A 9,790-nucleotide genomic window follows, 5' to 3' on the forward strand; every position below is an offset into this window, starting at 1 on the left:
AATGGTAAAAATTTCTGAGCTTTTAAACATCCTAAGTAATATGTGTAGGCATCGTTTATAAGCTTCGATAGTCAACTAAACTTACTTATAAATTATTTGTTGATGTTAAGTTATTATAAAAACAATGACTTGAAAAATACCTCACGGTGCTATAAAATAACTTATTTAGTTTTAATTCTCTGAAATCAGACAGTTTAAAAATTAAATCTTGGTTTGATTTTCAAAGTTTCTGAGTAGAAAAGCTACTCACAGGAAACTTTTTAAATGATAATTGTAATCTCTCTGTTTTTATATTATCAATTAGTTAAGATCCATTATCTTCCAAGTATTTATTTTAAAAGATCTCCCAGATGATGTTCAAGTATTTAAATCAGGGTTTCCCAAACTTATTTTCAAAAGTCCCCCTAAATTGAAATTTAAAAAGCTATGGCCCTTCCAACAAGATTACTCAAAAAATATAATTTAAAGCACCTAAGACCTTTTAATTTTTGCTCTTCATCATCAACTCCAGAATATCTAAAGTAAGTTTCAAATTATAACCTTAGATAAAGCTTCCATTTTGACTAAGCCAAACACGTTATAACAACTTTTGGTTATCTTAAATCTCTCCAAATCTAAATTTTAGGCAGATATTTTTATTGTATTCATAATTTCAAAAGAATAGTTTTCATTTTCAGCTAAATTTAAAAACTTATCAATGCAAGCAGGTATATGTACTTTGACACTTTCTTCAGCTGTCTAGTTGTAAGTATATGTACAGCATTTCAATTGGTAGATAACCATGCTTTTATCAAATATGGGTATCTCGTCTTTGCCTTCAGGTGTCAACATAGGACTTGAGGTAGAAACTACTTCAGGTTTTGCAGCTGAAATAGTAGAACTCATTAGTTGCTTAAAATTCTTCTCTAAATAATTAATCTTTTATTTATGTATGGAATGTTCAAGGTGATTAAACATTAAACATCTTTCTCGTCCAATTTCCTTATATCTTTTGAAACCATTTGGGTGAGATTTAATTGTTCTACTTACTAACTCAGAAGGATGTACATTTCAATACAACAAGGTCTTAGTGTTTTTATTTTTTCTTCTAAAAATTTTGTGAACAGATTAAATGTGCGCGATAAAACAGTGTCCTGATTAGATTGATTTTTCGTTTCAGACCACAATGTGACTGAAAATTCAAATTATTACCTGGAAAAGTTTCCTTTCTGAAACAGTAGTCACAAATTCAGTATTTTGACTTTACACAAGTACATCAAGGTAGGATATCTCATTATTAGGTTCTAATTCAATGGTAAATTTTGTTGAAACATACTGTTTATTTAATACGTTTTAGAAATTACCAAGTTGATGTTCATTTTAGACTATAGCGAAACAATCATCAACTAACCTAAAGTGATGAATTATATCTTGAACCTGAGAGATAATTTTTGACTCTAAGAAGCCCATTAAAACATTGGCTAAGGTTGCGCTAAAGAAGATCCCATAGCGACGCGATCATGTTATGTTAACATGACATTATTGAACTAGAACCTTATATCGCTAGTGGCAATCTTTAGCAATTGAAAAAAAGATTCTTAATAAAAAGAATGCTTCTCAGTTTCATCAAATTTTTGTGTGCCAATATCAGCAACTTCTTTCAACGGGACATTTGTGAACAAACGTTTGTCGTCAAACGAGGCCATAATTGTCAAACGAGGCCATTATAAACTTTTATACTTCTAATTTTTCCCAAAAAATGAAAGGGGTCTTTAATAAATAATCAGAATAACATTCTAAAACAGGTTTAAGTAGACAGTTTAGGATTTTTTCTTTATTATGCTGTGCTTTTTTATATAGCTTAAAATATAGTTATTTGCATAATAATATACAGCAACTAGTTATGTTATTATCTGTTACTAATTATTTTTGCATAAACCATAAGATCTTCGAGTTAAGAAAAATAAGACTTATATGTTAACTTTGATTTTTGGTATCCTTTTCTAAAAATTTAAAAATTTAAATCTTTTGAAAAATTTAAACTATAGTTTACTTATTTACTTACATTTTTTAATTGTCTTTGGTTTAAAAATTTTTATACTTAGTTAGACAATATGTTGTAGTTTATGTTGTATGAAAAGTCCTATTGCTGAAATTATTATTCTTTAATCAACTAAAACTTATATACTTTTTCGTTTTCTTGTAGTTTCTTAAAAAAAAGGATGGGCTCACATTAATTATTAAAATGTAAGAGGTATTGATAAACAAAGTTGTTTAAAAGTGTAGTTTGTCAAAACATATTCAGATGTTCAGATCCATAAACTTTTAAAAGTTTTAGACTTTTTAATGACTCAATTGTGATACACAGTTTGATTAAATAAATTAGTATGGATTAGAAATTTAAAATTTTGAGAAGTACAAACACTAAGTTTTTTTAAAGAATATATTAAATGATTAAACTAAGAAATTTTTTAGTTTTAAATAATAAAACCTTTAATAATTGATTTTTTTTTAGTTTTTTGCTAATTTGTTTAGATAGTCGATTGAGCGCCCAAAAATGGTGTTGTTTGCTGTACTTTACACTGTTTTAGTTTAAGAACAAAATTAAAGTTTTATTATTGATTGTAAGAATCTTAATGAAAAAGCAAAACAACACTTTTGTTTAATTTAAAATCATCGTAAAACGAATATCCTTTTTTCCTAAGCGAGAGAGTTTGTAAAACTAAAGTCAATATTTACAATTATCTACTGTTTGTCTAGATCGAAAAATTATGTTTTTTTTTTAAGTTTAGCAATCGTAGATCTACTAAACATTGTTTAAGCTAAATCAACTAGCTTAAATTAATCTAGATAAGAAAAAAAAAAGCAAATGAAGTTAAATATTAGTTAATATTAACAGTGTTATTAAGGGTTAGGAAGAGTTAAAACAGCTATATTCAAAAATAATAAATGTTTTTTTCAAACTTTATTTCACTTTTTTGTAAAAGTAAAATTTTATGTTTTTTTATTTTAAAGATTGTGAATAAAACAGCAAACGAGATAGATAGTTATTTTTTATCAAATAGTATAGTAATAAACAAGACATTAGGTTTTTTTCCCTTTAATATTTATCAAAATCAAATGAATTTTTATAGTACAAAAATTGTTTTGCTCAAAATAAGCTAACATATGGTCGTTTAAATGATAAATTTATGTTTACTAATGTGTATTGTATAATCTGTTTACGTACTTTTAACATTACTATAATACTCGACGTAAAATCTTATGTCTTGCGTTTTAAGTTATAAATTTTTTTGTTATTCTAAACTAAAAGAATTTATACAATAACGTGTTAATTTTAACCTGTGGAAATTGGTATATTTAAAAAAATGATTTCTACTCAATAGTTTTAAATAAGTTACAGTCATACTACTTTATTTTAGAAAAAAGCTGATTTTGAGGAACACAACCTAACTTTAGAAGAACATTTAGGATAAAATTAAATTAAATTTTAAATTTTATATTACATTAAACGCCTTCCTTATCCGACACATTAATGATAAAACCTAACATTTTTTGTTGATTTAGACTTGATTCCGGAAGCGCATATAAATCATAATTTTGATAAGTAATACAAAAAAGGATTCTTTTAGTATTCGAGACTATAACATCCTTAAACTGACGTTAACTTAATTCTACTCGTACAATTTGATGATAAAAGCTTTTTACTATTTCCTTTTATAAAGTTTACTTAATTGTTGTGCTAAACAGTTTTCTTTATTATGAATTCTTTACGTTTAAGTTCTACGTATTTGCTTTGCTGTAATAATTTAATAAAAAGTATTTGACTTTTTTAGTAACTTATACTATCTATAGAAATTCTTTAAACTGCAGAGCTGTTTGACAGAAAAATAAGCAACTTGAAAAGTTTTAAAATAAGTTTAAATTTAATAAATACAGAATTTGGTTTTTAAGAGAAAGTTGTTAATAACAATTGTTAGTACAACCTTTAAAAATAATATTCAATTATAATTTGTTACCCATGCACGCAAACAAGTTTACTGAATAATATTATTTTTTCAAGTAGTTTAAACTCACTTAGTATTTTATAATTATTTTTTTTAAACTAACTAAAAAAATAAAAATACTTTTTATTTAGGTAAACTTCATATAGTTATATAATTTAACTGAGTGTCTAGTTTAAAATACCACTGTTATTTAACAAGAAAACTTATTTTCTTAATTTGTTTTCAATATCTTGTTAAAAACTTTATTACTTTTAAAAGTTTACTTTATAAATGTTATAACCAATGAATTGAAACATTTGAAATACATCTAATAACATCAATAAAGAAGAACTTGATAATTATGATGATAAACTATTGTTATTTACGATAACGGAGTACTTTTATTTAAGTATAAACAGTTTCTGCTACCGATGATCAAAAGCTGTCTACTGTTAATATTTTTTTTTTAATTTATTTATTACAAGAGCCATTATTAAATTAGGCTGCAGGTCTTTAAACTGTTAACTTCAAAAGCACAGTGACTTATAATTGTGTCAAGCGCTTAATTAATTTTATTAAACGATTGGTTAAAATAATTCGAAATTTAATTAGTATTGAAAACTTAATAAATAAAAAAGTGAATACTTTTGTAATTCACCTAACGCAATGTGTGTAGATACATTGTAAAATTGTGTAAAAGTTGTAAATGTGTAAAGTTGTAAACAATTAAAATATTCAATCAATGTGAGTTTTTTAAAGTGTTAAGAGGTTTGTTTCTTTTTGTGTTATTTTTATAAAAGAGTGAAACAGAGTTCAGCATTAAAACGTACAGGGTTTTTTTTATTGAGAATAATGTTTTTATTATTTATTTTACACGTGAACAAAAACTGACAGATCGATTAAGAGAAATTTGTGTGCAAATATGCTAAGAGTAATTTATTGAGATAAAGAGTAATAAAAATCACTAAAAAGATTTAAAACCATTTAGATTAACTCACTGTTTTTGTAATATTGTTAATAATATATTTGTAAAAAACTAATTAAAATTTGATTTTTTCATATAAAAACCAATTAAAATTGGGCAACTAACAGTTGCTTATAATTGTAACTATATGTTTATTGCTTATTATACATATGTTTCATAGCATTTTAAACAGTTGTGTCATAAAAAAACTTTTAAACAGTTAATTTTCTCGTTATTTTTGTAACATATTCAGTTACACTCGGTTTACACAAAAAAGATTATAAAAATAATAAGTGCTATATAATAAGCAACGACATAAATTTTAAAAAATGTATATATAAAATAAATGGTGTTTCTTTTAAAGACAGGCTACTGTGTTTTATTAAACAAATAATAAAAGTAAGACTACTTGTAACATAAATTAAATTAACATTTAATTTAATTAAGTTGTAACGACTAATTTTATCAATGTAAAAATGAATAAAGAACAAAAAAAAATTGAAGTATATTGCAAGTGATCGACTAGATTTTGGGCTTTTTTATTACTTTATGACTATTATATTTAATTTTTTATAGATGTGTAGTTAAAAGTATAAATTTTGTCTTTACTTTTATTAATAGTTAATAAAGCATATTTAGCTTGGGTTGTAATAGTAAAGAACTAAACAAAGTTTCATAAGATCAATATTATAATAGAAATACTGATTAGAAAAAGTTATAAATTATAAATTATACTATATCATATATTTTTACCATACATACCAACAAAAATGGATTTTATAAAAAGCACAAAGTATAAGAGTTTTAATAAAACTAAATCATTGACTTTTTAACACTAACGCACATTTTTATAATTTTGTTTTAATTTTAAAATGAATGATTTATTTTTAGTCGGTGAAAAATTTTGCATAAAGTAATCACTGACAGGTGCCTTTTTTATAAACTAGATTTTAGATTTATTTATTTTGAATTATTTTGTAATTATAAAAATATTGTTCAACGGTTTTCAATTAAAATTAGTTTGAAATTGGTGAAATAAATTTTGTAAGATCTGTTTCCAATATGTTGTATATTAACATTTTACTAGTATACAAAACTAAAGAGAGCTATAAATCAATACGAAAAACATGTATTTCAATTTAAAAAAAAATTGCTAACATTTTTTTTTGCTTATAAAATATTAAACTGACTAACAATACATTTTATTAAACGAACATATGGTTATACAAAGTAGCGTTATTTACATGTAATAAATGATTTTACCGAAACTTATAAAGATGAAAATTACCTTCTTTATTTTTTGCAGTAAAAATTTCAAGAGGTCTTAAAATTTATAAACGTCATTGTACTTTTTAGAAAATGCATAAATTAATCACACTGTTATCAGTAGTCTTCAATATTTTATGCGTGAATTCGAGGACACACAAGATTGGAAAACTTATAGGTAGTTTTTTTTTTTTAGTACTTTTGGTCATTTAAACTTATTCTTATTTCTAGAAAGTCCGTATGATTTATCTCTTAGAACAATTGATCTGAAGCCAAAGTTCTCCTGGAAATTAAACGAAACGCTATTGAACACGTCTTTTCCTATACAGTATAAACTTTTTACATGGTTAGAAAACAATGAATAGAGCTTTTTTTTTTCTTTTCTATTAATATAAGAAAACATTTAAAAATAAACAAGAAGCTAAGTAAAAGTATTTTGAGTGTTTTACAACATATCTGTAAAACTTTGTTCAAACTGTCATCATTTACTGAAGGTACTTTTATTAAGAAGTAAGTTTCAAACAAAAGTTAATCAAAACATTAACTTGCTTTTTTTTTGCCATAAGTTGCCATAAGTTTTGATTTTTAAAAGAATAAATATGTTTAATTGTGATTTTTTTTTAATACTTCATATGTTAAGAACTTTTAAATCGGTAACATAGAAAAATTATGTTTTCAGAACTACAGTTTTAAAGATTTTATCAGCTTTACTAACAAACTCTGACTTTAAAATTCCAAGTTAATAAATAAAAAAATTCTAACTAAAATAATACTATTTAGTTTATAAGTAGTTTCTTACCGTTTCTTGTAATTTTTCTTAAATTCTATAAAAACAGTATTTTCAAATCCATCCCTTTGCAAAAGTATAAGATTTAGGTTTTTAGTTAACTGCAGCTGTAGTATTTTCAGGTATTTGTAAACAATCATAACATAAACAAAACTTTAACAAAATAAATTCAAACTTTACTTTTATACTTACTATCTACTTAAAATAGTAACTTTTTTTTTAAATTTTCTAGAAAAAGTTGTTTTATTTCTATAGATGGTTGTAAGAAAAGAAAACTACATCAAAAGAAGTATTCTTAAAAATTTTGATAAATATTAGTATGAGTATCGTGTAGATAAAGAATAAGTTGTTTAGGCTATTAGAAACATAAAAACTTCTAGATAAAGTTAGAACAAGTCCTTTTTTAAATAACTACATTAATTAACTATCGTCTGACCTTACAAGCTGCGTAAAAACAAACTATAAAAATTTTTTTTACTAATGTATTTTGCTTCTTACAATCAAGTAAAACAAGAAACATAAACATAAGTTTTATTCAGAACTCAGTTGAACAAAAACTGATAATAAAATTTAACGTAAATCTTTGCAGTCATTGTGGTAGTAAGTGTCCTTGCGAGTGTGAGTGGACTCAAAGATGGTGTCCTACAACCACGGCTGAAGATGGGAGCATTTCGTGTTCTTTCAGCTCAGCACATGTTGGGTTTATAGGTAAGCACAATGCTTCTTATTTGTTGATTATCTTACTTGTATTAAAAACGGGTGTACGTAAAGCATGCAATTTTAACTAGAAGTTCGTTTGTTTAGATTGAGAGTATAAAGTCTAAATAACTTGAGGTGTAGCAAGTTAATAAACAATATTTTGGTTAAACCTCATAAAAGAATTTTGTGTTTTAAATTGTAATGTAGGCTATTGATTACTTTAAATTTTTTTTCAAACAATGAAAATTTATTTTGTTATTCATTTTGTTACATATATCTAAAATTTTGATAAAACTTCTACTAAATACATAACAAAAATTTATACATAAATACGCTTATTTTTATATGCATACTTTGCTATATCACGCTAAGGTAAACATATTCAAAAAAACTTAACTCTAATACTTTTTTGTAAAAAAAGTAAGTAAAAAGTTTATTATCTGAGTTTAAGTCCTATTCAAAATTTGCATCCTTTTTTTATTGGCTTTAAATACTTATATAAAAAACGTATCTCGAAGTTAATAAACTAATTAAAGTAAACCAATTTGGAAACATACAGTTTTAAATTTCTGAACTACAGTAGCATAACTATAATTTAATCGGAAACGGGTCAAATATTGACGAAGATATTTTTGCACGAAGGGATCACTTTTGCACAAAGACACTCTACACGGAGGGTCAAAAAAACTAAAATGGTTAATTAAAAAAAAAAGTTACCGACCGAGGGTAATAGTGTTAGTAAAAATAAAAAAAACAAATAACCAAATAAAAATTTAAAATAAAAAAGAAACTAATAAAAAACAAAAAAAAAGTTACTGACCAAGGGTAAGGGTTTAAAGTAAAAGTGATGGTAAAAAAAAGTAATAAAAAAATTATAGTAATGATAAGAAAACATTAGAAATGTTTTAAACGCGTGCAAAGTGACTCTTTGTTCAAAAGTGGCTCTTCGTGCAATATTGACGCCATGCAAATGTGCTTCGTGAAAAAATTTCACTTCGTGCAAAAACATCTAAGTGCATACTTGACTCTTCGTGCAAATGTGTTCCTTCGTGCATATTAGAAACCTAACAAGTTTAATCATATGTGTAATTTATTCTAATTTAGTTAAGTCTACAGTAAAATATTGCTTAACTTTTCACCTGCATAACTTTGCTTACCGTAATCCTAAATACAATTTACAAAAATGTTGTGTTTGTAATTTGAAATTTACAAACCGACTATCGTTCTTCTCACCTGCTTTATACTTTTTTTTTAAACCTAGGGTTTAAAAAGCGAAATAATGTAGAAATGTTAAGGAAGATTTTATTCTTTTTATACTTCAACTTGAAACAAAAACTAAGTTTCAGTTTTTTTAAATTAGCAAAAGTGTAATAGCTGCTTACAAAACTATTCTTACCACGTTACTCCAGAGTAACGTTTTAAATAAATGCTACTGGTAAAAGTATTTCAACTTAAGTTTACTTAATAATAAGGATCAGTAAAAGTTCGCGCTCTCGTACCTCCCAGTGCTGACTTCAAAGACGAAGAATGCTCCTGTGGAAGATGTCAGTGTAGCAAGTACGCCTTTGAACCATGCGCCATACCTCAAGAAGCATGTTGGTTTGTTTAATTTGTAAAAAAGAGCTAAAATGTTTATACAATCGAAGCATAAAATTTTGAGTAAAAGAGATAAAGTAAAACTCTTTGTTACACTGTCTAAGTATAAGTTTTAGTTTTTCTTCAGAAATAAATAAAAACCTTGTAAAATAAATAAAAACCTTCAGGTGAACTTAAGGTTTTTAGACGAAGTAAAAAATTGTTACGCTTATAACTTTTTTTTTTTTTTTTGAAAAGAAAATTTTGGTTAAACTAAGATTGTACAAAAATAAACATTTAAATTCAGTTAACTTATGTTTTTTTTTGTATTTTAAGTGGAAAGTTTTATTAAAATAGTTAAATAAGTTTCAAAAACCTAAGTTAACTTTAACTTTATCATTTAAAATATGTTTTCTATAGCTAACACAATAGTCGTTTTTGAACACTAATTTTATAACTTATACGAGCTTCAACCTATTTTTATTAGTTTAAGCTGTGCATACAACTACAACAGTAGTTTACTAAATAAGACCA

The sequence above is a fragment of the Thalia democratica genome, chromosome 8 (assembly GCF_965202585.1).
Source record: "Thalia democratica chromosome 8, ktThaDemo2.hap1.1, whole genome shotgun sequence".
NCBI classification, from domain to species: Eukaryota; Metazoa; Chordata; class Thaliacea; order Salpida; family Salpidae; genus Thalia; species Thalia democratica.